Genomic DNA, 25,545 nt, shown 5'->3' on the forward strand with positions numbered 1-25,545 from the left:
TGGGTGTGGGTCTCCAGGGATCCCGTGTCTAGGCTTGGGGGTGGCAGGGGAGGAAGGAAATGTGGAGCAACTTTTTTAATGCAACATTTTTGTTCAATGTTCCTGACTGGAAACATGAAAAAAAGAAATCCGTATACATATTTGTTTACCGGTTTAAATGTCTCCAACTATTTCTTTAACATCTCGATTTCTTGCTCAAGAAAAATTACTGGCTACACTGTGAACCTATTAGAATGCTACATAGCTGTATATTGGTGTTCAGTGTGGAGAAAAAGCGCCATATTATGTGAAAGGAAAAGCATAAAGAATTATTTAAACAATCCTTGTGTGTATAAGCATAAATATGGGAAATACTCTCTTTGGATCAAGACCTTGAATACATCGTTCATTTTGTGTGTTTGTCTCTGTGTGTGTGTACACATCTCTTTAATATATCATTTTGCTGTTTAGAATCTTAATTTTGCTTTGGACTTTTTCCCTCCCAATCTATTAGTGTTTAAGCAACACTGCCTTCCACAGGATGAAAACAATAGTACCTTTTTTCCATAGATTTTATTTCTAACAGGAAGACACTTCAATAATAGTATCAGTATTATCAGTCACCTCTGGCTTTGTGACTCATGTCTCAGGGATTTTCAAGTATTTGTGGTAGTCAGACTTCCCCTCCCCATTTTCCCCCCTCCTAAGATCAAAGCCCTCAGGGCCACTGATACCCTGCTGTTGCTGCTAAAATTTAGCTGAGTCCACTCATGAAAACTTTCTCAGAATGACGTAGCGTGCAAGATATAACTGTCTAACTCCTTGTCGAGTCTTTTGAGATATTGTGGGAAGGTGAAGAAGGAAGGAAACAGGAAAAAAAAAAAAAAAAAAACAACTGGAAGCAGGAGATTTCATCTCTGCACCGAAGGCCCGGCCTTTCCTGGAGTAAACTCTATGGCAAAAAGGGGGTTTGCCCTGACTGCCTTTTGTAATGGATGGCACTGAGCTGTGCTTTCATGCCTGAGAGGCAGTAAGCTGTTATGTGTCTAGTAATCATACTCCTCCCTGCTGCAGTCACCCTTGTTTTATTACTCCTACACAGTCCCCCCCACTGACCCAATTGAAACAGTTGGGAAAATGCCAAAATACTTAGCAGCAACCATATGGAAGACCCTCCAAAAGTGCACAGCAGGAGCTAAAGATAGGGCTTGTTCATTAACAATAAAGACAAAATAGAAATATGTAGTATTTAAACTCAGCACTCAAATAGCTTAATTCTCTCCTAGTTTGAAGCAGGCTGATATTCAGCTGATAGGCACCAGGCAGACTGGCATCCATTCTGATGAGTTAGTTGGTCAAACTGTACTGGTATATATTTTGTCTGTCACTCCTTATTGAAGGGCATGTACCCTTAAACTTAACTGAGATTTAGGACACCAAGGAACCATCAGTTAGAATGCAGTGGTATTTTTCACTTGTTTAAAACCATCATCACATACAAACCTACTGAGTCAACAAGACACATATATAAGCATATGTATGTGTGTGTGTGTGGATAGAGAAAACATTTAAATTTTATTATTTTTAAACCTCATTAAGAAATAAACTAATATCCTATGGTCACATCATTGTGACCCAATACAAATTGCTCAGACAGAAAAATATTTATTACATACCTAATGGCACATGACATGTTATGTGCTGGGAGATGCCAATGAAGAAACAAATACAGTTCCCCTCCCCTTTTCTCTTACGCACCTTTCTCCCAGGTTTTACTTTTTTTCTCATTCACCTGTCACTCTCTGACACCAATTCCGACATGTAGGATATTTTTCCCACACCAAGCAGTTCTCCAACACCAGCTGGGTGTCTTATAGTTGAGCTCAGTTCCGACGATTCCCACGCTCTCCACCCAGAGGTAGCATCAGATCTGCAGGGCTGATGTGGCTCAGTCCCCCAAAAGTGCTCCCACCAATCACAAGTCCAGGTTGTTACCTGTGCTTCTGACCAATCAGCTGTAAATCAGAGATTCCTATGACCTGCTCCTTGGGTTCGATTCATTTGTTGGATTATCTCACAGAACACAGGAAACCAGTTTACTCATTAGATTATCAGTTTATTACAATAGATATTAAAGGATATGGAATCAGCAGCCAGGTGAAGAGATACATCGGGCAAGGTCCTGAATGCAGGGTCTTCTGTCCCCATGGGGTTTGGGGCCCAGGCACAGTGGCACATGGATGCATTCTGGTTCACCAACCTGGAAGCTCCCAGAACCCCAACCTTTTGGGGTTTTATGGAAGCTTCCTTACATAGGCATGGTTGATTAAATCACTGACCAGTGGTGAATGAACTCAGTCTTCAGCTCCTCTCCCCTCTCCAGATTTTGGAGGAAGGAGACTGTAAGTTCCAACCCTCTAATGTTGGTTCCCTTGGTGACCAGCGCCTGTTCTTAGATGCTTTCCAAAAAGTCACCTCATTAATACCCACTTGTGAGCTTGTTATGAATACACACACCTTTATTGCTCTTATCACTTGAATTCCCAAGGGCTTTAAGAGCTTCGTGCTGAGGATAAAGACCAGATACCTATTTTCACACTATCACTCTTGCTCATCAAAGAGAAACAGGCTTAGGCTCCTATAAGTAAAAGAGCTTTTAAAAGCAGAGCTTTTCTAAAATGTGATGAATGGTATGTGACACAGTGAGTTCCTTGTCACAGAAGTAGTCAAGCAGGAGTAGATTGTTGTAGAAAGAATTCCTTTAAAGAATCAGTCTTGATAAGAAGGTTTCTAAGTTTCCTTTAAATCTGGGAAGTTTATTATGACTAAAATGATGTCTTGGTGTATGGTGTTTCATTCCTTACAGATAGTGTCATCAAATCTTACTGGCTTCACCCTTAAAGATAGGGTAAAGCCAAAAAGATAGAGCATTTCACAGTTCAGAATCATCCCAATCCATGAAACTTTCATCTTCTGGATCATTACCACCTGTATTACTTCCCTGCTTCCATCCTTCCCTCACTCCTCTCTTGTCTCAATAGAGCAGACAGAGTGGTCCCATTAAAATGTGAATCAGAGCATGCTATTCTGTTTCTCAGAAAGAGAGCAACATGATCTCAATACTCACGTCTGGACCCCACATACATGTGTGAACTCATGCACGTGCGTGTGCGCACACGCACATATCTGTTCTACAGACTGAACTTCTGTTATTCATTTATTAAATATCCAAATTTTTACCATCCGGGTTTCCCTCCTGCTTATTTCCCTCCATTGTGTGTCGCTCACCTCACGCGGAACATAATTGTTTACATGCGATCTTGGAATGATGCCATCTATTATCTCCCTTGTTCTGTACACGGAATTTCTGATAGTACTCTCTTCGATTGTGTTACAATTTTTTGACTATCATGTCCTTTGAATTGTATCAAACTTTTAGCCAATTAAAACTTTTAGTATTTTTTTTAAAATATAAATTCCTACTCAGTTCTCCCCATCCTATACTTGACTATGGATAATTTTAACCCAAATACAAAAGTTTTCATGCATCACTAGAGACATCCATTCTTCTTTATATTGATTCGCTTGTAAGTACTTTTGAGCCATGGTAGCTGTCTATGAATCCATTCATACAAAGTCATCAAGATTTTATTTAACTTTCATTTTTTAGGACCATTTTGAAGATTTTTGTAATTTTTGATAAAGCAGAAAGAATTTTCTGCTGAGATCAAGGTATGCCTATGTTATATCACACTTTATCTGTTCCAGCAACCTATAAAGATAGAAGAGATGAGTTGAGTTTGGTGTCATTCATTCCAGAGGAAACAATATTCCCTCCACATGATTAACAGTTTCTTTTCTGAGTATTAATAAAACATAATTTAATAATCTATTTAAAAGAATTTTCTGGAATATTTTTTAACATAGTGTCCTCTTTGAAATCCAGAGTATTTGCCATTTTTCAGGCTTTTGGTGTCTTAGCTATCATTTAAATAGACACCCTCTTCTACTCTTTAGGCCCTTGAGAGCATACAACATCATGATTGAGAGTGCTGGCTTTGGACATAGACTGCCCAGGTCTGTGCCGACTCAGCCACTTTCTAGCTGTCAGACCTGGGGCAAGTCATTGCACCTCTCCATGTTCATTTCATCACATGTACAATAGAGATAATATCAGTACTACCTTCATGTGGCTGTTGAAAGAATTAAATGAACTAATAAATGTAAACATCCAGAGTAGCACCAACACATACCAAGCAATGCACAGTGTTAGGTATTGTTCCCAGCTCTCTCATCTTTTTGTGTTTTATCAAGAGCAATCTCTTCACTTTGAATTTCAGTCATCTGTAATAGAGAAAATATAAATATTCAATTTATGTTTTCCAATTCTGATCCTGGTTACCTTCACCCTAACAGACACTCCACCCTACCCTACTCCCCAGTTAGCCCTTTTCTTTCTCCTTAATTTAAAAAAAAAAAACTGTTTTTCTTGTTCTTGACTCCATTGTATTTGTAGAATTGACTTGTTTAAGAAATATGTGCCTAACATTGGTATTTATTATATTGGGAGGATTCATTACAGACTTGTTTGTGTTGGTCTCTTCTCCTCAGCAGCTGATCCTAAGCTCCTTGGGTTCAGAGAGAATAGAGAATTTCTTGTCACACACTTCAATCATTTCCTACTGGAATGTAAGTATATTTCATCAAAACTTAATAATGCAGTAGCATCTTTTATTACCTATGTTTCAATGTTTCAATGCCAAAATGACATGATATATAATTAGTACATTTCTATTGACTTAACACACTTAGTTTCAAGTCTTCATATATCTGAAAGCAGCCAACATTATCCATCCCCATAAACAGCATATGTCTAGAGAGCCTGGTTCCAAGTCAATAAATAATCTAAAGAGTAATGTGGATATCCCCTTTTTTGCTTCCTGTTTCATTTAGGTTCAAATTTGTACAGACTATAAAACTGTTTTGCTATTTCATTAATTACAAACTATATTCTGCCTTATATTTAATAATGTTACAGGACAAAATTGACTATTTATAAGCAAAGTTGTGAATAACATGTCAACTTATATAGCACTGAATTGTTTTTAGAGACGTAGAAACTTAGGACAGAGTCATTGGCAAAGTCTGAAAAGTCTCTTATTTCTTGAAGTAAACAGTTAAGAGAGAAATGAAATGGCTTTTCAAAGTCATACAGCTAATAAGGTGTTGAGTCAGAGGATGTGAGGAAAGACTCCTTTGGTGTGTTCGTACTTCCTGGTCGATGACGTCGGCTCTGTTGGTCAATTACTGGGGAGGTTGTGTGTGCTCAGGGGGCAGGACAGCAAAGAGTGTGGACTGTGTAAGGTCCACATGCACTCACAGAGGAATACGAGGTTTGATTTCAGGCAAAGGTAAGCTGGAGAAGGATCTCCCGTTGTACCATCCCTTCCTGGTTCCCAGCTCTCGTCAGGGCTCAGCGTCTGTACATGGATCCCCCTCTCTTAACATCTCCAAATTCAGAGCAGAATAGGCAGTGCTGCTTCTACCCGACAAAACAAAGGACAACACTCAAAGGAGATTATCTCAAACATGTGGGTAATTTCTGTCCCTTTCAAGCTAAATAATGTACGCAACATTGCCCATGTTTTAGCATGTTCGCCATGTTACAGCATGACAATTTGGAATTTTCCCTATGACTTCTGTCTCCATGCTTTCATAGTTCCAGAAATTTGCCTCATTTTTCTGTTTGTCAAATCTTGCTTTTAAAAATATCTGCCACAAAGAATGAGTCAGACCAGTCGGACATTTAGTCAATGAAAAGCTAAATGAGGACCCTAAGTGTGTAGTGCTGCACATCATTGGTTTTATAGTCAAAAAGAGTTCGTGTGTTACTTGGATGTGTAACAACATGATCCTTCTTGAAAAATATACTCAGCTTTGCGCTGAATTCCTCACAGTGTTAATAGGAGTTGCACATGAGTAAATCAAGACAGTATTTGTGCCCCCTGGCACAACACAGCGTATGTATAGATTTGCTCTTCAATCCAATAAGGACTCTGGAGCACAGAGCTACTGCCATATAAGGTAGAAATGAACTTCAGTATAGGAGTGATGGACTTGATTCTTCAATAAAATAAACCTTAATAGCTATCTCACTTTCTATTTCAAATGAGTAGAAATTAAAAGAGGCTGTGGATGTTAGATCTTGGTAAATTACTAAGTATGAATAATTTACTAAAACAGTGGCATTACACTTTCTATTTCTTATTATTACACAAATAAGATGGCCTTTTATAGTAACACCCATTTCAAGCTACATTTACATGGGCTTCTCTTCATTGTTTTATTCAGTCACATAACAAATATTCAAAGAGCACCTGCAATATGAAACATGCAATGCTAGTTAAGGGGTCTAAAAATGAACTAGGGATGGGTTTTGTTTTAAAGAAGTTAAAAGTCTAGTAAAAGTATTAAACGTACATCAAGAATTAAAATGACAAGTCACACTATATGGTCGTACAATTTGGGACCACTAAAAAAATTATGTGATTAATTGAACTTGTGACCATAAATTTGTTTGGAAATCTTTAAGATAGTTGGGCTATAATTCATCTATTGTATTTAGAAATGTGTCATCATTTTTAAAAGGTCTCCTCTTAAATGTGTCTCTCTTTATATGCAGGGAAGTGACTCAGAAGTTCAGAGATGTCTAAGAGTAGATGAAAAATTAAAATAATTTTGAAAATAATTTTTTCGATATTTTAGATGCAGTGAAAATATAGGAATGTCTAAAGTGCATAAACCTGAACTTACTGATAGACACAATAGTAATCATAAGTAATATCTGAATGTACATAATGTTCAGACTCTGAAGGAGTGCTGTATCATATTTTCATAGTTTAATATGAGAATTGCTTATCTTCACTTTTTGTTTCTTTTTTATTTGTCAGAAGTATAACTTAGGCTATAAACCAGCCTAAAACATACAATTTAAAAATTAAAAATTTAATATTATTTTTAAATTATAACTTTAAGATAATCATTCTTAAACAGACCTGAGCATTCAGTTTGTTGGAATCTTGTTGATGCACATACAGACCCAGTTGTGAGATTAGTGTCCACCTGAGACTAATTTTTACGAGGTCCTTGTGAGAACACAGTCAACGATCGTATTTAGTGATGGTCTATTCTATGTATGGCATAAAGAGGTGTAAAGAGGTATCAAGATAGAGTTTCTGCCAAATTAAGAATAATCTATTCTAGATGATGACAACTAACCCCACAAGCAAAGTAACTTGTATTAAGAGGGTTAAATTTGTAGTTAAGTGTAGCAAGGTGATTTGTCACGTCAGAACATACGTATAGGTGAGGACAGTTTTTATGACAACAGCTGCTGCCTTTGGAGATATGGAGCGTCTCAAATACAATTTTGAGATTAGTGGGAGCAGGATATTGGTTTATAAAGGAGGCTGTTCAAGTGGTTTACCCCTAACCTCTCTCGGATGTCTACCCTTGGTTTTTTACCAGAAGGATGCTGTACGAGTTTCCCACTGCTGCTGTAACAGACTACCACAAACTTACTGCCTAACAGCTCAAATGTATTATTTGACAGTCATGGAGGCCAGAATTCTGAAATGGGTCTTACTGGACTGAAATCAAGGTTTCATCAGGGGTGTGTTTTCTAGAGGCTGCCTGAATTCTTTGACTCCTTGCCCCTTCCTCCATCTTCAAAGCTTGCAGAGTAACATCTTCAAATCTGTCTCCAACTCTGACTCTGCTAACCTCCTTCCACATTTAAGGTCACTTGTGACTGCAGGGGACCCACTCAGATATTCCAGGATAATCTCCTGATTTTAGAGTCAGGTGGTTAGCAATCTGAAATCCATCTGTAACCTTAATTTCCCTTTGCCATGTAACACAACTCACTCACAAGTTCCAGGCATTAGGACGTGAACACCTTTGAGGGACAGCATTCTGTCTACCAGAGGTGAGACTAAGTTTGTTTAAAAGTATGACTCATTGGCCCTATTCCAATTGTAGATTGATTCCCTAATGCTATCTTACACCCCCCAAGTGGTTCTAAAAAGCACTGTTGACCTTACTGACATAGATATACTGTTCTTCTCTACTGTCATGCATCATGGTTAGCTGTGTTCGAAATGCTAACGTGTGTAGCTTTCCCCTGGCAAGAGTACCCCTGCTGCGTTCTCACATCGGCTCTAGCAGGTTCCTAGGAAAGGGAGTAAAACACATGACATTTGGACAAATCCTGACATGAAATTTTTCATTGAAACAGACTTGGTTTAATACTTTGTTCTGCTTTATGGATATAGTGCATTTGTATTTAATCAAAATTTTATTTGAGATTTAATTTTGGACTCAGGCTGTATTCATAGTGTTGACAATCAACATATTTAAATGTTTAAATAACTGACTGCCTTTTTCTTTTATCCTCCACACATTGCTGGCAGATAAGGTTTCAATAAACATTAGTTGTATTAAGTCAACGATATTCAATCAACATTTAGCTTATAATTTAAATATATTTCAAAAATGCATATTCAAGTCATACCACTCAGTTCTATTGCAAGAAAGACAAAGTAGGTAAAACTAGATCAGAATGCTTAATAATTTATTCAGTCATTTATTTCTTCTATGCTAGAATTTCAGAGGTTAACAGGGTCTTACAAGTCATCTGTTACAAGCTGTTAGTTTTACAAATAGATATCAGGGCCCATAACAAAGAATTGCTGAAACTCACTGTTATCACTAGGAGTTCTATAACGAGGAACCCTCGATGACCCAGCTTCCAAGCCAATGCTTGCCCTGTCCTGTCTTAATAAAGAGACAGAGAATAAAGAAGAGAGAAGATCTGGAAGGCAGTCTCAGAACTCTGCAGGCATTGTTGATACACTTAGACATTATGGTTTATGAAGAAATGACAAGATGTTCCCACCACCATCAGGGCCCAGGGTATAATTCATGTAGCTCATTGAGGCCAGGTTTGTACATATGAGAGGCCAGCCCTTTGGGTAAACTTCTTATTCGCCTAGGTGCATTTGAGCTAGGAAATTTCTTGCAGCAAATGATTTCTGCCATTCAGTGTGAAAATTCAGGAGAACACTCATTAATATTTTTGTAAATATATTCTGATTTGAATGAAGATGGAAAATTATTTTACGTCAGAAGCGTAAATGGACAGAGATGAGATCGGTTCCAGAAAGGAATGATGCAGAAATAGGATTAGGATTATGGAGCTGTGATTTTTTTGAAGCCCTGCCCACAATCTGCTAAAGAAATTAGAAATTGATGAAGACAATTCCCTGGAACAAGTCAGGATGTATGCATGTACCCTATTCAATATCTAAGTCACAAGAAACAGTTCTTAAGTCTCACAGTTCCCTCAAACCCAGGCTGAGGTTATCCAGGTTCGGATGATGAAATAGAGATTGAGAGAAATACTAGTATTTCTGTGGGACATGTTCAGCACTGGAGAAGCAAAAAGCATAAAAATAAAAAGGGCAGACATTTTACTTCAATTAAAATGACAAATATTCAGTGTCTTCCAGAATATGGTTTAAAATTTAAAAATAAATTCCAACAGGTTTATGTCAAAAGAATGCCTAATGACAAGGAAGACTTTTCTAAAATAGAGTCAGAAATGTTGGTCAGATAAATTACATGAATACAAATATAAATTATGGTTACTCTTAGTCATTTTAGTAATATCTGACATTACAAGAGAGGGCAGTTTCTTCTACAATTTGCACATAACCCATTACGTAGTAAAGCAGATCTAAGCCCAGGGTTGTGTTGCCCAGGGAGGTTGGGGACTCTCTCCTTGGGGGTCATAAATACAGTCTTCCATCTGCTGGAAGCTGTTTAGGTGAAACACGCCTGAAGTCGGGGGCTGGATCAGATGATCTCTGGGGGTCTCTTCCAGCCTTTTGAGTCTTTGAGAGAAATTTCTAATCAGCATGTTAATGAGGGCTTTAAATTTGTATTCTGGTTTCCTTGAAGATAATTACCAGAAACACTAAGCAGACAATAGCATCTCTAAATGCCTGTTTAAAAGAAAAAGAAAAAGAAGAAAGAAAGAAAAAAAAAAGATTCTATTCAAAGAGAAAAAAAAGAGGTAATAAAATGTGACCCACTTGATATCAGAGAAGGCAATTACCTGAGAAGGTGGTATGCATCGGTGGTCTTGGTAACGTCTGAGGCAGTCCAAGGTTGCTGGATCTTTTCCCTGTTCTTACGGTGTCTTGCTGTGTGACCCAGGGAAAGTCACTTGACCTTAGTTTCCTCACCTGAAAATGCAAGACCCCAGGAGTTGTGCTTGATTACCTGACTACTGTTGAGCTACAGGAACTGAATGAAGAATGGAATTTCATTTTGGGCTTCACTGCGGCAGCAATGACGAATGGGAGTCACATGAATTAGGTGAGCCCCTGCGCTTCATTAACCGACAGAAGAAACGTCTGAACGACATGGCTGGTAAACTCAACTTTGAAAACCCTTTCAGAAATCTTAATTTGGATACTATATAGATGATAAATAGAGCAAAGGCGTATTTTGATTTCTACATTATGGAAAGTCAATTGTAATCTTATTCTATGTGTTCAGTTAACCTAGTTACTCCAAAATTGGCCCCAGAAGAGAAGGAATGGGAAAAATGCATACGCGAGGCCAACATGTTTTCTTCCTATACCTAGTTTTTAGAGGGGAAAAATCATTTTATTAATATTGATGTATAGCTGCTTTAGAAATAAGAACATAAATGTATCAGTCTGAATTATTTTTTCCCTATGTCCTTCCTTTCTTTACCAGTAGTAAAATAAGTTAAATCTGAATTTTCATATATTTCTTGCTACAGAATGTCATTTACCCTGGGTGACTAAGCTGGCAGTTTCCCAGACCTGGAGCATAGGGTTAAATACTTAGCTCAATGTTATTTCTAACAACACATTTTCCCCACCAGAGATTACTGCTTGTTTCAAAAAACATGCCCTAAACAAGAAATCTAATGAGAAAGGAGTTAAACTCATGCAAAACACAAAAGACAATGCTTTTCAAAATCAGCTAGAACTTATCTCTGAGTACTACTAATAACCATTATCTATATTTTAAGAAACAACACTGATTGCAGTGAGAGAACCAGATCTGTTCCGTATGAAAAAGTATTTGGCATTTTGATTAAAGATTGCAGTTTTCCGCAGCCTTTTGTTCATAAACATTAAAGAGAGGGCAGGGATATCCCAGGAAATACTGCATTTCCTGAGGTTTGGGGAATCATAAATTCTGGTCCGACCCTGCTAGTCAGATTTTAGATGGCATTATACCTTAGTCCTACCATCTGTACAGTATGAATAATCATATTTTGCTAACTCACAAGTGTGTTGTAAAGAACAGGCACTAAAAAGTAACTCTGAACATAACAACCATTCTCAGAGCTCAGCTGAGAAGGAAAACAAATGGTTAAGAGATAACAAAGCAAGTGGGTTGAACTTTGTAATAAAACGCTGAGCATCTCATTGAACCTGATAACAAAAATATAGTCTAACAATGTTTACCTACCAAAATTTTCGTATGGCTTGATTTTTATCCACAAAATGTGCATGATTTGGAACTTGGGATTTTACTCCAAAGTCTGTGAGGGACAGCAAAAGAGGAAAACACAGCCCAACCCTGCAGTGTTTTTGGTATCTCTTTCATAAGGGTTCAGCTAATGGTACCTTCTTACTGTAAGTCTATGCAGTACTTAATACTGAATAACACCTTTAGTTGAAGAATTGAGCAGTATACTTTATTTGAAGAACAGGGCTAGGGCAACTGTTAGGACTTGAAGGAATACCTTTTGCTACAGGTATTGATATTTATTAACATGACTCTGGTAGAATACCCAGCAAGTCTCTGTGTTTCTCCCTTCTAAATTTTGAATTCCTAGGATACCAAATCTATATGTCCAACTGAGGTCAGATATTTATCCCTTGATATTCAGATGAACTCAGAATAGAAAGGTTAGAGTACACATATGGCTATTAAGAACCCATTTTTGCTTATTAGTGGGTTATTATCAGATAAGTAAAAAAAAAAAAAAAATCATTGTGAACCAAGGAACCACCCCTGGTGTTGACTTCTAAAAGCATTCTTACTAAATGTATATTGCTAAATGTTATTAAAAGCAAGTTAGCATCCTTTGGTATATGGGAGAAAGATAACATGCTGACTTTCTTCTCTTTGTGCTTGAAAGGACATTCCTATCACTGAAAAAAATCAGTTTGGAAATGTGGAGTTGGAAGTTGTGTGTCTCCAATTCCTTTCTTTGTATGACTTTCTGGAAAGATTTTGCTCTCAACATAACTTTTTTTTTTTTTTTTTTTTTTTTTTTTTTTACCAATTTCCCTTAGCTTCTTCCTTTTGTGAAATTTGAGTTTTATCCAATAAAAATGAAATAAATGACACAAGTAAGTAAGTTGAGGATCCCTGGTTTAGTGTTAGGAAAGTCAGAAGGAAAGAGAATCTCAAAGATGAGTGGTCAAAGTGTGAAAATCATGTACAGTGGGTGCAGAGAGGGCAGAGGAAAAGGCCATTTGATTTTGTGATTGTCATTGGTGACCTTCAGAAGTTTGATTCATTAGTGTAGGGGCAGAAGGTCAGAATACTTTGAGATAAAGAGCAAATGATGGTGAGAAAATGAGTAGAAAGAAGAATACACTTCAAAATTCTGAGAGTTAAATAAAAGGAAGTAGAGTGTTTTCAAGATACTTGAAATAAGACCTTACAACATGTGGTGGGGCGCATGTGTAGGTCCAGGAAAACTCTTAATCAGTGGACTCAAGCATGCTTATGGGAAAAGGTGAGAAATGCCATCATGCTTTGTATAGGATTTCCTGTAGTCCATGCCCTATCAGCCTTGAATGGGTGCCCAGAAGTACCTTCACTTTTTTTTTTTAATCATTCATCGCTTTTCTCTTCTTTTTTTATTCTTCTCATTCTCCTCAGCCTCAAAACACCAAGGTCATAGTGCACCTTGCAGTCAGGGCAAATCATACTGTTGTTTGGGGGTTTCATCCTGTTTTCTGCTGGGAGTAATTGAGAGCGTCTGGATTCTCTGGAGTTTAACATCTGAAAGGTAAACACTTCTATGTTAGTATCGACAACCTTAAAGGAAGGAAGTGCATAAAAGGAACAGGAAACTTATATTACCCCACGAGTGTATTTATAACAGCAGGAGAGCTCCTAGTGGAGGCAAAGATGAAAGATGGCGGCACCATTGTCTGTCAAACAGAGCTGAAGACTACCTACATCACAGTCACCTGTGGTGTTTATCTAAGTCACATCGTTTTTGTCACACATCTTTTCTAGGCAAAGAGCAAAAGGAAGTTTATCTTTAAAAATGAAAAAGAGTATCTTTGCCTCTGAGATTTAAGCAAAGAAGAAAGAGTCTGGATGAACTTTATGGAAAAGTGGACAGATGAGCACATAAATAGCTTAATTTGAACATCTTGATTCTCTAAGTGATGTAAGAAGTCCTGTATTGAAAAATAAGTAAACGGTGGAATCATGAGTGGAGAAAAAAATAGAGAAGTTTTAGAATGGTCACTATGCTGAATTCCCTAGGAATCAATGTTTTGTTGTTTATAAGGCATGATTTTCTTCTAACATTTTAATAATTGATGGCAACTTAAAATCAGTGCTAGCTAAGTCTTCATGTAATTGCTATTTCCAGCACATATGGGAACTCTATCATGCCTAATCATATTGTCACTTAAATTGAGTTATGTGCATTGCTGAAAATGTCATCAAAATGATTACTCTGATTCAGCATTGAAACAATAAGTTATTTTGTACATAGAAAGGCATGGAAACAGAGCAGTAGGACATGAATTTGATATTAAGGAAGCAAATATTCATCAGACGAGGAATGAATGCAATTCTATAGTTTCTAGCAAAGAAAAACCAAAAGCTTTAATGAGATCCAAGAATATCAGACCTGCATATATTTATTACTGAGATGTTTGTAAAACGATTGCAATCACAGACCAGGCAACTGAAGGAAAGGGAAATTTCCGTATACCTCAGAATAAATGAATGAACTTTCAAATCAATGAGAAGTTGGTGTGACCAATGCAATTGTTAACACAGAATTATTCTTAAAGTGCTTGACATTCATTTGTCAGAGACTTCAACTAACTGAATAGGAGTACTTTCACTTCCAGCAACATGCGATTCAGTTGAAGAAAACTGCATATAGATTTAGTCAAGTAGGATAAGGTGATGAATCCTGCAGCTCTTTGACATGCCCCTAGACCAGACCATCAAGACCAAAGCACGAAAAGATGAAGATCATGAGCATGGATGAAGAAAGGCGATGTATCACCATGAAGCAAGCTGTGCTTGTTGCCAACGGCCAAATGTTTCCTCCATGTTGAATTTTAACCTAAAAATACTTCTGAGGACTATCTCCTCAAAACCATTTCACGCACATACATAGGTGCATACACACATGTGCGCGTGCATATACACATGTGCGCGCACACACACACAGATGGTTGGAAAATTACTGAGCTATTAGACTGGATATATGTTTTCTAGAAGAGACACTTAGGAACCTTTCTTAAGGAGTATCCATATTTTACTTCTTGATTTTAGTTAGTGGATGTGCATTGGACCAGTTTTAAAATACAATTATCCAAAACTATGATGTCTTAGTTGTTATTGCTGCCAGTGTGAGTGGACAATTGCAATTGCAACCTCATGATTTTCATTCAACCAGCCATGTAAGCACCATTTAAAGAAGGGCATGAGCCCTTGTTGCTGAAAGAATACTATCTATTAACACCTGCTGGTAAGATGAATGTAGCGTCAGATATCAAAACCTGCTGAATGGGAGTCAAGAGTCTAGATGAATATTTTGAAGAAAACAGTGAAGATGTAAGAAATAACTGTGCATCAGAAACGCACTTAGTGGGACAGAAGATGATTATTGGGGTGTAAACACGCTCATGGATGAGTAAGTCAAAAAGATTCAAACGAGTAGGCTCTGAAAGTAAACCTAATTTAGGAATTCCATATCAATTGAATTGAGACTTAGAAAATTATGTATCCTCCTCAAAGCAATACAGTCTGCTTATATTTTCCTTTAAATGTATGCATAAATTATATTTAAAAATTCTTGTACATCTAAAAAAGTCTAAAAGAGCTCTTTCAACAAATATAAAATGAAAATATTTATGTTTCAGGAAAGCTTGTCATAGTTTAATTGGCAGATTTTTTTCCTTCACAATCACGCACAAAAAAAGATACTTCTGAGAATCGATGGCATCTTAGATTAAATAAAGTACTATAACAGGGATTTTTGCAACGTCACTTGTCACTTTTTTCCTGTATACTCTCACTCATCCATCCATTTGTGCAACCCATAAAAAGTAACAATTTTGTTCTAGGAATTCTACTAAAAACTAAGGATAAAAAGACTAATGAGGCATAGTCTTGTGATTAATGTGTTCATAGGGAGGGAGAGAAGAAATGAATAATTATAATATAGGTGGTAAACACTGTAGTAGAGGTATGTACAGAAAATGCTATTATTGGAGTAATTATGAAGAAGTCACTGGCTCTGCCTGGGAGATTCTGAGCAAACTTAACAGAAGAGAGATTAGGGATTAAATCGTCACTAAGTGTTTATTAGACCAAGAAAGGAATATATTTTGAGCAGAGGGAACAATATATGCAAAGTGGTGAAGTGTCCTAGAATGTTCAACAAATAGTGTGAACATCCAAGTGACAGAAATACCAGACTCAGAAGAATTAGAGGGGTAAATTAAAACCAGATTTTGAAGTATCTTGTTTGCAATGATGAGAGTATAGTAACTGGAATCACTGAAGAATTTTTGCCAGCATTTGATGCATTTACTTTTTAAATTTCTTTTTATTGTGGTCAAGTATACATAACATAAAATTGATCACTTTAACCATTTTAAAGTGTACAGCTCTGCAGTATTAAGTCCATTCATACTGTGGTGCTAACTTTATGTTTGAAAAGGTAATCTTGTGGCAGATAAACTGAAGTATAAAGCTACTGGATAAAAAAATGAATATTTCAGTTGAGATGTTGAGTTGACCAAAATTAGAATCGGAGTCTGGTAGATAGGGACAATTAAGATAAAGTTTGTAGGAGGAAGATTATTTAGGGGGAATGCATATGAATCCACTGTAGATACGCTATGTTTGATACGTTTATGAGACATCTATGGGAAGCTCTCCAGCACAGAATTGGAAATACAGCCCAGAGCTTAGAGAAGATGTGGAGCTAGAGCCATTAGCCTTGTCGAAGGAACTTTCTTAAGGAACATGCAAGAAAGTGGAGAAAATGTAACCAAGGACAGAACGTTGATGAAACCCAGCATTTAAGAGCTCACTGAGAACAAGGAGTCAACAAAGGAGACCATGAAGGAATAGCAGAGAGAAGAATTAAGAGAGACACTGTAAACACCAAGTAAAGAAGGTATTTCAAGTGACAAGAGCATCTATAGGTATCAAATATTAATACTCAAACAGGGTAATGCATTTAAAATAGTACGTTGAATTTGACAACTAGAAGGACATTGGTGACTCTAGAAAGGGCAATTCTAGAGGATAATTGGGGATGAGGTTATGGGCAGAAGTGGATTATACTGGGTTGAAGAACAATAGTAGCAATAATAAGAATAAGAAATGAAAGAATAAGAATAATGATAGATGATACTTATGGAGAACTTACACAGTGCAGGCATTGCACAAGTGTTAGGTGCCATTATGACATGTAATCCCTCTAACAGATTGTCACAGTAGGCATTAAAATTTTATAGACTTAGAAAAGTTATATAATTTGCCCAAGGCCATACAGCTTTCCATAGCCTTCTATAAAGGTTAAGGCCAGGTTCATACCACTCTGTATACCATTGACAAGGAGTAAGTAGGAACTTAGGACATTTACAAAAGTAAGTACAAAGTGTTCTTTCAAGAAGTTTGATCACAAAAGGAAGGAAGGTGATAGTTCAGTCACTGGAGGAGGTAGTAATATTGAGGCAAGTTTTTTTTTTTCCCCAGAGGGAAAGGGGTTGGGGTGGGAGGCAGTTGTTTTTAGATTGAAGAAGACAAATTATTTTAATTAGGTAAGTAAAACAGAGTTTCAATAATCTAAAAGGGAAAGAGGACAATTAGAGGAATGAGGTCTCAGAGAAAAAAAGAGAATAAAATTTCCAATTCATGGGTCAAAGTTTACTCTTTGAGAATAGGAAGATTCTGAACTCATAGACAAAAAGGGAAAAAAAGAATGTGTGGCATTATATATAGATACCTGAGCATGATGGAGGAGTTACAGAGTTTTTGACTGATACTGATCTCTTTTAACAGTGTAGGATATGTTCTGGGATTTGAAGAGTAAACATTTACAACAGATTTCTCAAGGAACTGAAAAAGAAGTGTAACAGTAGGCACCTTAGTGGTGCAGTTCAAATTAGAAACCATAACTGTGTGCAGAACGTCAATAAACATCGTCCTGTGATTCTTCATTGTCAGTGTGTGAGGCATTGGTAATCATAGAGAATTGAAGGTGGGCTGTATTGACCCAAGTGGATCCAAGTGGATAGTGACTGGTTCCTGAAGGTGTAGTAGAAAGATGAAAAAGGGAGAGAATTTATCAAAGTGATGAAAATGCCACTAGGGTGAAATTAGCACAGAGTTGCTAAGCAGGGTGAGATTAATTAGAGAATCTCTAGTTGGAGGTCAATGCAGAAATGCAGTGTAGACCAAGAGACTGAGAAATATGAAGTGATAGGTGATTGTAAGAATGCCAGCATTTCAGAGTTTAACCTTTCAGAATCACACGTGAGAGTTAACTAGTTCAAGTGTTCCATCTTGAAAGAACTTTGCTAAAGAAGGAAGAATGAGAAATACCCAATTTAATATTGTGCCTAGTAAAGTAAATAGGATTTTTAAATAATTTGATTTGTACTCCTGGTTGAATAATTTTTCCAGTATATCATTCAAAAGCGGCTTTGACAGTGAAAAATAATTTGCAATACAGCTCCAATGAAAACACACAGATTCCTGTGTCTAACTTTTAATTTCAGGAAAAGCGATCTTTTTTCTCACCCTTCTCTGGAGCAGCCCCTTTACTAGTAGACAGGACTGAGACCTGTACCTCTTGTATTGCAAACTCTGGTTACAATGTGGCTGCTGCTGTTAACTCTGCTTCTAGAAGTCTGTGTTTCCTTCCAGGTTAAAACTTAGATCTATGAGAACATAACCATTACTCTTCCTCAAGGGTTAATTTTTGTATTCATGATCAGTCAGTGATGGTTGGCAATCATTTTCAAAGAAATTTGTTCATAGTTTCATCTTGTTACTATGAAGGCAATGCTTAAGTATTTGCATAGCATCAATTTGCATAATGTACTCCATCAGCATTTATGTGACGTTTTATTATTTCATCTCTTCTATTGTTTCCTCACCCTTTGCCTTTAATTGTTACATTTTTTTAAGTTTGTTTCAATGACAAAGCCACCAAAGATGGAGCATAAACAAATATCCATGCCTACCCACTATTCAGTACTTTCCTATTTAAATAAAGTTCTGGGTAATAAGGCAAGAGATTTTTTATTTAGTTGCATCTGATTCATGTTTTTTGTCTTAATCAAAAGTATAGAAACAACTTAAAAACTGAAATCCATACATCATCAGTTAACCTGAATGTATACATTTTCTTCAAAGCTAACTTACTCTACAATAACTCATATGTAGCAAGATGGGCTCTTAACATGCTTCCTAACCAGTTCAGGCACTACTTATCACAAGTTCTTTCCTGATTTTCCCAGGCACTGTTAATTACCTCGCTGTCCGTGTTCTCAAACAACTCTGCTCATATATGTCATTTATCACATTGCATTGTACAGTCTATCTACAGGTCTGAACCTTTCTTTAGACTTTGAGGATCTTATTTATCTTTGAATCCACAAAAGCAATAAATGTGTGACTCAGATTCCATGTGTTCAAACAAGCTTTTAAACATTGGACTTACAGTATAAATTATATAAAGAAAACTTTGTAAATCCTAGGTGTACAACTTGATGAATCATAAAGTGTACCCAACTTTGGTTATGAAATGACCCCCCAGAATACTCTCAGTCACCGAGTCTGCTCAGAGGGTCCCTTCAGACCCCTTAGAGTCACTAAATCTTCCCCTTGTCCAAAAGTAATCACATTCAGATGTCTAACAGTATAGAATCGTTTTGTAATAAATAGTAAGAAACTGTTTCATGTAGTTTTTGTGATCTTAGGTAATTTGGGGGTAAGTGAATTTGCACCTTCTTACTTTTTCTCTTTATTTTATATATGTATGAATAAAACACAAAAAGACAAGTTCTCAACCCAGAATAATTCAAATTTAACTATACCAATTAAAGTGTCAATAATGCTTATCTAATTTGAACACTCAACATGTATGACATTCTAAAAAGTAACTGACAGTCATTTATCTTCCAGGAACAGAGAAACAGATATGCCCCAGTGTGACAGTATTTGGAGGAGAGGCTTTTGCAAGGTAACTGGGTTTAGATGAGGACACGAGGATTGGGTCCTTGTGATGCGATCAGTGCCCTTGTAAGACAAGACACCAGAAAGGTCTCTCTCTCTTTCTCGTCTTGTACACACAAAGAAGAGGTCACGTGAGGACACAGTGTGAAGACAGCCACTTGCAAGCCAGAAAGAGTTCTCTCACCAAAACCCGGTCATGCTACTCTCAGACTTCCAACCTCCAGGACTATGACAAATACATTTCTATTATTTAAGAAATACATTTCTATTCTATGGTATTTTGTTATGGCAGCCAGAGAAAGCTAAGACAATGGTATTTATAAATGTTCATGGTGTTCATGGTATTTGGATCTTTGGGTTTCCTGTATATGCATAATAATATTTCAGTGTCCCAGAATGTGTATAGGAAATGTACATGAAGCCCTGCTCTGTCTTGCCACAGCTAGTATGTGTATCATTTTCTAAAAACAAATTGAATTTTGCAACTGAGAGTTTGGTGATACTTCCTTTTTCCAGTGTTCATGATACAATTAAACATTAATAAATTTAATCGAATTTAGATTATGTCTTCCACCTAGAGCGGTAGTTCTCAGTGAGGGTGATTTTGACCCTCAGGAGACATTTTTGGTTGTCACAACCATGGTGTGTAGGGTGGAGGGTGCTAATGAAATCTAATGGGTAGAATCTAGAGATGCTGCTAAACATTCTATAATACAAGGTACGGTCCCCCACAGCAAAGTACCATATGGCTCTAAATGTCAACAGATTGAAAACGCCTGATTAAAAGAAATTTCATCAAAATAATTTTACTTTATATTAGCTTTGCTATTTTTTGGATTTTTGTGATGCTTAAGCTTTAACAAATTTTGAATTACACACTTGTGTCATTTTTGTTTTGCTTTCCATTTTTAATTTCAGGGGGAATAATATTAGTTTAAGGAAAATTAAGGGAAATTAAACTAGAAACACTTGGAGAAATTCAGGAACCAAAAATGCTCAAACATTTCTTGTATACTCTGTCTTGTAAATTTCAAGGAAAAGGCTGCCTTGGTTTAAATGTGCTTTCAGCCATACTCAGTTCCAGTAGATAATATTTACAATAATAATCATGGATATTCTGAATCACCAAGGAACATTTTTCACCTCTTATTAACACTATTGCATTTTATTTCATGAACTAAGATACCACATTCTAAATGATTGTTTTCTTAAACTTCAGTTTAACTATATTTGCATTCTCTGTGCAAGTTAGCAATATCTGAAAACAATTTTTCTAGCAGAAAGGATATAGTAGCTTAATCTTTAGAGGATAAGTCATGGACTATTTCTATACCTGAATGTTTGCTTTTTAAAATGGTTCCCTATAAGCAGTGACTCTATGACTTCAACCAATGGTGTCACTTTGGCAGAAAAATGCTGCTGTTTACTTCTTATCACACTTTATAATAAGGCATGGATATTAGTAAAGAATGAGAGGAGGCAAGAGGCAAAGAAAGAGCAGCAGAAGAGACAGATTACACGGAGCTGTCTGTATTATCACCCTGAAGTCAGTAGGGAAGGCTGCTAAATGCTCTTACAACTGTAATAGCCTATCTTATGTTAATTCTAGCCTGAAGCTTCCTGACACTACTTGTTCAGAGATAATGGGGACAAAACTACTTTTTTTTTTTCTTTTCTGGTTGAACAGCAGATTTTTTTTCCCTGCAAGATGTCAGATAAATTAAGCAGTCTTTGCAAACAGCAATACAAAAGCCTTTTGCTTTGTAGGAATTCCCAGTAATAACATGCAAGAGTTATTACCCCTGATACTTAGTAGATTTTTTAATGGCTAGCAATAATCGTTTTGATTGAATATTGGCTTATAATAGGCTTGTAAAGGAATTCAAGCACCCTTAACTGCTTTAAACCTTAGCTTCATGTGCCTCAGGAAAATCCTTGCAACAATAGATCTTGGAGTCATTAACATGGAAATATTTTATAAAAATCAAAGTTAATACCTATTAACCTCAAAAGATGAAGCCAATTAAAAACAGACTCTTTATGTTAAATTTTAATACTTCAATATATGATTGATTCTCTTCTTTGAAAAGAGATTATTTTTTGGCAAGTTGCAGTTTAATTTCCTTGGACATTCAACTTTTTAAGCAAAGAAATTTCATAATTTTCATAATTCCCAGTACACAGATCCACTGGGATTTTATGTGTTGAATGCTTCATCTAAATATTCCAGATTCCTTCAACCAATTGGGAAAAAATTGGGGATGTTTATTAAATGAAAATATGTTGTTTGAAATATTGGACAGCAAGGTTGTTTAAATATTTTGTCTGATATTTATGTCTCCTCAGTGAGAGTGCTTATAGGCTATATTCTGTTTTTCTAGACTTTGAGAGTGAGAAGGAAATACTCCAGAGGCTAATCTACTGAAAAATATGTGAAGTGATTCTACTCTGAGGCTGTAGAATCCACTAAAACTCAGCTTCCATGGCATGAAGGTCTGCAAGAGAAGCAGGACTGAGGCTAGATTGGACTCTGAAGAATTATGAAAAATGATTTCTTGCTTTTTGTTTTATCACTTCCTATCTATCAGGGCAGGACAGTATCAGTAATTGAAATACACACTAGTTGAGACCCTGGAGTGTTTCTGCCCAAAGGACACCACAGCATAAAGCTGTGGGGAAGAAGGTTGTAAACTGAAAGGTCTGCATCTGCTACTCGTAGCCTCCTTTGAAACCACTGATGGTTAAAAAAAAAAAAAAAAAGACAAAAGCTCTTAGATTGCCAAAGAATTTCCATTAGTATCAGGGTTTTTATTTAAAGGCACTAAATAGAGCACTCTGGATTACTCTTGCTACTCTCCCATGTAGATTTTAATATTTCTTTAGTTTTCATTGGTAGATGATTTTGATTCTATTCTATATGTGGAGTATTAAAATACTTACCATGTCTTTAGAATATGGAAAGAGTTCATTGCCATCCTGAAGGTATACGATCTCACCACTACATAAGCTTTGTTAGGTCGGGAAACCATATGATAGGCCTTTATGAAATAGTTACTGAATTAGTAAAGAGATGCTCACATATTCTTGCCCATTTGAACAGACCACTTGATTGAAACAGTGCTGGAAAAAAATGGATTAAAAACCAATTGGTCATAGTTTTAGGGTATACTTTCTGGCTTGTATGTACAAAATCAATGGCAATGACCCGTAATCAATAGAATATGTGTGTTAAATGATTTCCCAGTGCTGGTGGTGTTGGGTTATGCCAATCCTTTACTGATCATAAGGGCACAATGGCTTCTGGGGCTGATAGTAGGATCTGTCACCTTAAAATACAACCAATGGAGTAGGGGAAACTAACTGCTCATGGTATAAATCAAACATATGACTTAAGACTAGTATCATATTCCATGTAGGCATTTAAACATAATAGGAAATTCCAGATTATCCACAACATTCATATTGATGAGTGATCACCTGTCTGAACATTTCCCCCTCCGCAGGCTTGGTCTCCCCATCCCTCCGTAGTTTCTTTCCCTGCCACTCTGCTGTAGCTTGGGACTACAAGCTTGCCTTCTTCCCACCACACACCCGCTATGGTGCTGTCTCAGGCCAGACTCTTTGCTGACACCTGCACTAATAGCAGGGTAGATTATCTACTCTTCTTAATTAGCTCTCCCACTGCTCGCCTCCATTAGCTTGGATAATTGACTGTATGTATAACGTTCATAAGCAGAACCATGTGCTATAGAAAAAAAATTCAGGGAAAGAAAAAAATGAATCTTTAGTTTGTATAAGATTAGCTATATGTGGTGTCAGACGTTGTGTGGCATCTGGAGTTTTGGGGACAGCATCTGCTTTTCCTTTGTTGGGAAAGTCATTAAGAATGTGGAATGAGATTTTACAAAGGGTAGGAGGAAGTATTGCATAAATTTTTCATTAAGAGGGCATTGAAGAAAGAGTTTCAGTGAGGGGAAGGGGCACTCTTATAAGACAGGAAGCAGCAAATGATGAAAACTGAAGAAGAGCAAAACGATTGGCCATGAGTTACAGAGCCACCGAGGAGACCTGGAGAGGATCGGGGTGTGGATTCTGTGGAAACTGGTGATCAACAGAACAATTACTGAAGGAAAGAAATATCTTTTCCATATTCTTCTAGTCAGTACTATAGATTGCCCCTGCAGTTTTTGTCCCTGTGACGTAGGTAGTCATCCCTATTATATGACCAACAAATCCAAGTATTAAATAGATTTAGCAATTTTCCCCCAGTTGACAAGTGATAAGACCGGAATTTAAAGCCACAGAGTATGGTGCTTGAAGATGCACGGTGATTCAGCAGGCTGTTTGAACCATTTGGACTATTTCAAAAATAATAGCTCAAAGTTGCATTGCTTTAAAAGCAAACAAATAACAACAGCAAATGCAAATAATGTGAAATGATTACTGCAAGTCTATATTACCTTGACTAAATAAATAGTGAATATATATAAGGAGAGTGAAAATGAAAGTAAATTTGTGATTTAGTTGTTACAGTACTTAAAAAGCAAAGAAATCTCAGGAATACTTAGATTGGAAACAGGATTAGGGAAATGGTCAGCTGTAAGATAATAATCCTACATTTCATCTTTGTGTTAGTTCAAATAATACTTTGAACTTGTTTAATTTTGCCTATTTTCAAATTAATTCTCATAATAAAGATAAAGGTCATTTATATACTTAACTAACATTAGCCCCTAGATGGCCTAAGACTTTCTGGTATGTTATTATTGAGGTTTTAGGAAAAAAGGCAAAATTTGGCTGACATGCTTCCTATGAGTTGATCTCAGAAAAAAATGAGTATACACAAAAGAAAGTGCACTTTGAAGTGACTTATTAATTGATATGCTATGAGATATAGTTGCTTAAAGCCCTTTTGAAATTTCAGATTTCATCTTGCTCTGTTTGTTTTCATGCGGGTAGAAGTGTTTGAAGCCGGAAGGTTTTCATTTGTGTTTCTGCTGACTTGCACATTTCACACAATAGGCCTTGTTATTAAGGGCCTGATCATGGTCAGTGCAATTTGCAGTGTTAGCTAATTTTTGAAACTAGCAGTGAATTTGAAATTAATTGCAGACTATTTTGGGTTCATTAGTGTCCATGAAGGTTTTTATGCCTGTTTGTTTGTCTTTAATTGAGTAGAGGGGACAAAAAGAACAAAGGCTGCTTTCCCTTATAGGCAGAAATAAAATGATATAATCTGCGCCTGAACGAGTGATGATCGTAGTGGCAAAGACAGTATAATCCAATGATTTGGCAACGAGGGAGCATACACACCTATCCTGCTTGCTCTTTGTACATCCCAAAGCATGGAATAAGAGGGGCAATGGTAAAATAATTAAGCGACAAAAACCAAAAAATACAAGCTTTGCAATTTCATGCACATTTACCAAAGGGGGTCCAGGTTCTAAGCATTCCATGTAATCAAATAATTTATTAGGTTTGTGAGGTTAACTGCTTACAGCTAAACAACTTGTAGCCTAATTGCTTCTCATACTAGAGTAGAGTTAGAAATGTCTTTCTGCCCCCTGATCCCCAGAGCGGGAAACCCAGCCTCAGGCATTGCATGTGCTACACAGGAACAGCAGGTAGCATAATTCAGCCATGTCAAATTAATGTTGCTATCCTGGGACATAGATAGCATAATGAAGGAAGAATAAGGACATTTAGGAGAGAGAGTCCTTCAGCAGGACATCCCTTCTGGTTTCTATTTATGTGCAGACAATAATGATTCATTTCCCACTAAAAACAATATTCTGGACATTAATTTTGAGAGACGAGATGTAAGTTTTAGATTCATCCATTAATTCTTCTTCAATATTTGGTTAATTCTCTGTAGTAGGTCTCTTAAGTTTCCAAAAGGCGTCGAGGGGGAGGTGTATGTGTGTACAGCATTGTGTAAAACTTGAGCAAGGAATTATTAAACTGAATATGTTTTCTGTGTGTGTGTGT

At 36.7% G+C, this 25,545-nt stretch overlaps 1 long non-coding RNA gene across 2 annotated transcripts in view; it reads left to right on the plus strand.

The window, feature by feature from the left end:
- LOC116154754 (uncharacterized) overlaps positions 1-25,545 on the plus strand; it is a 46,818-nt gene that overhangs the window by 422 nt on the left and 20,851 nt on the right. The window contains exons 2-3 of one of the 2 annotated variants that reach the window (XR_010384825.1): positions 4,591-4,668; positions 19,507-19,564. This is a non-coding gene — a long non-coding RNA (uncharacterized LOC116154754). Of the gene's footprint in view, positions 1-4,590; positions 4,669-19,506; positions 20,470-25,545 lie in introns of those variants that run through there. The other variant, XR_004138696.2, reaches the window with a different exon arrangement.

The sequence above is a fragment of the Camelus dromedarius genome, chromosome 2, assembly GCF_036321535.1.
Source record: "Camelus dromedarius isolate mCamDro1 chromosome 2, mCamDro1.pat, whole genome shotgun sequence".
In the NCBI taxonomy this organism is placed as follows: Eukaryota; Metazoa; Chordata; class Mammalia; order Artiodactyla; family Camelidae; genus Camelus; species Camelus dromedarius.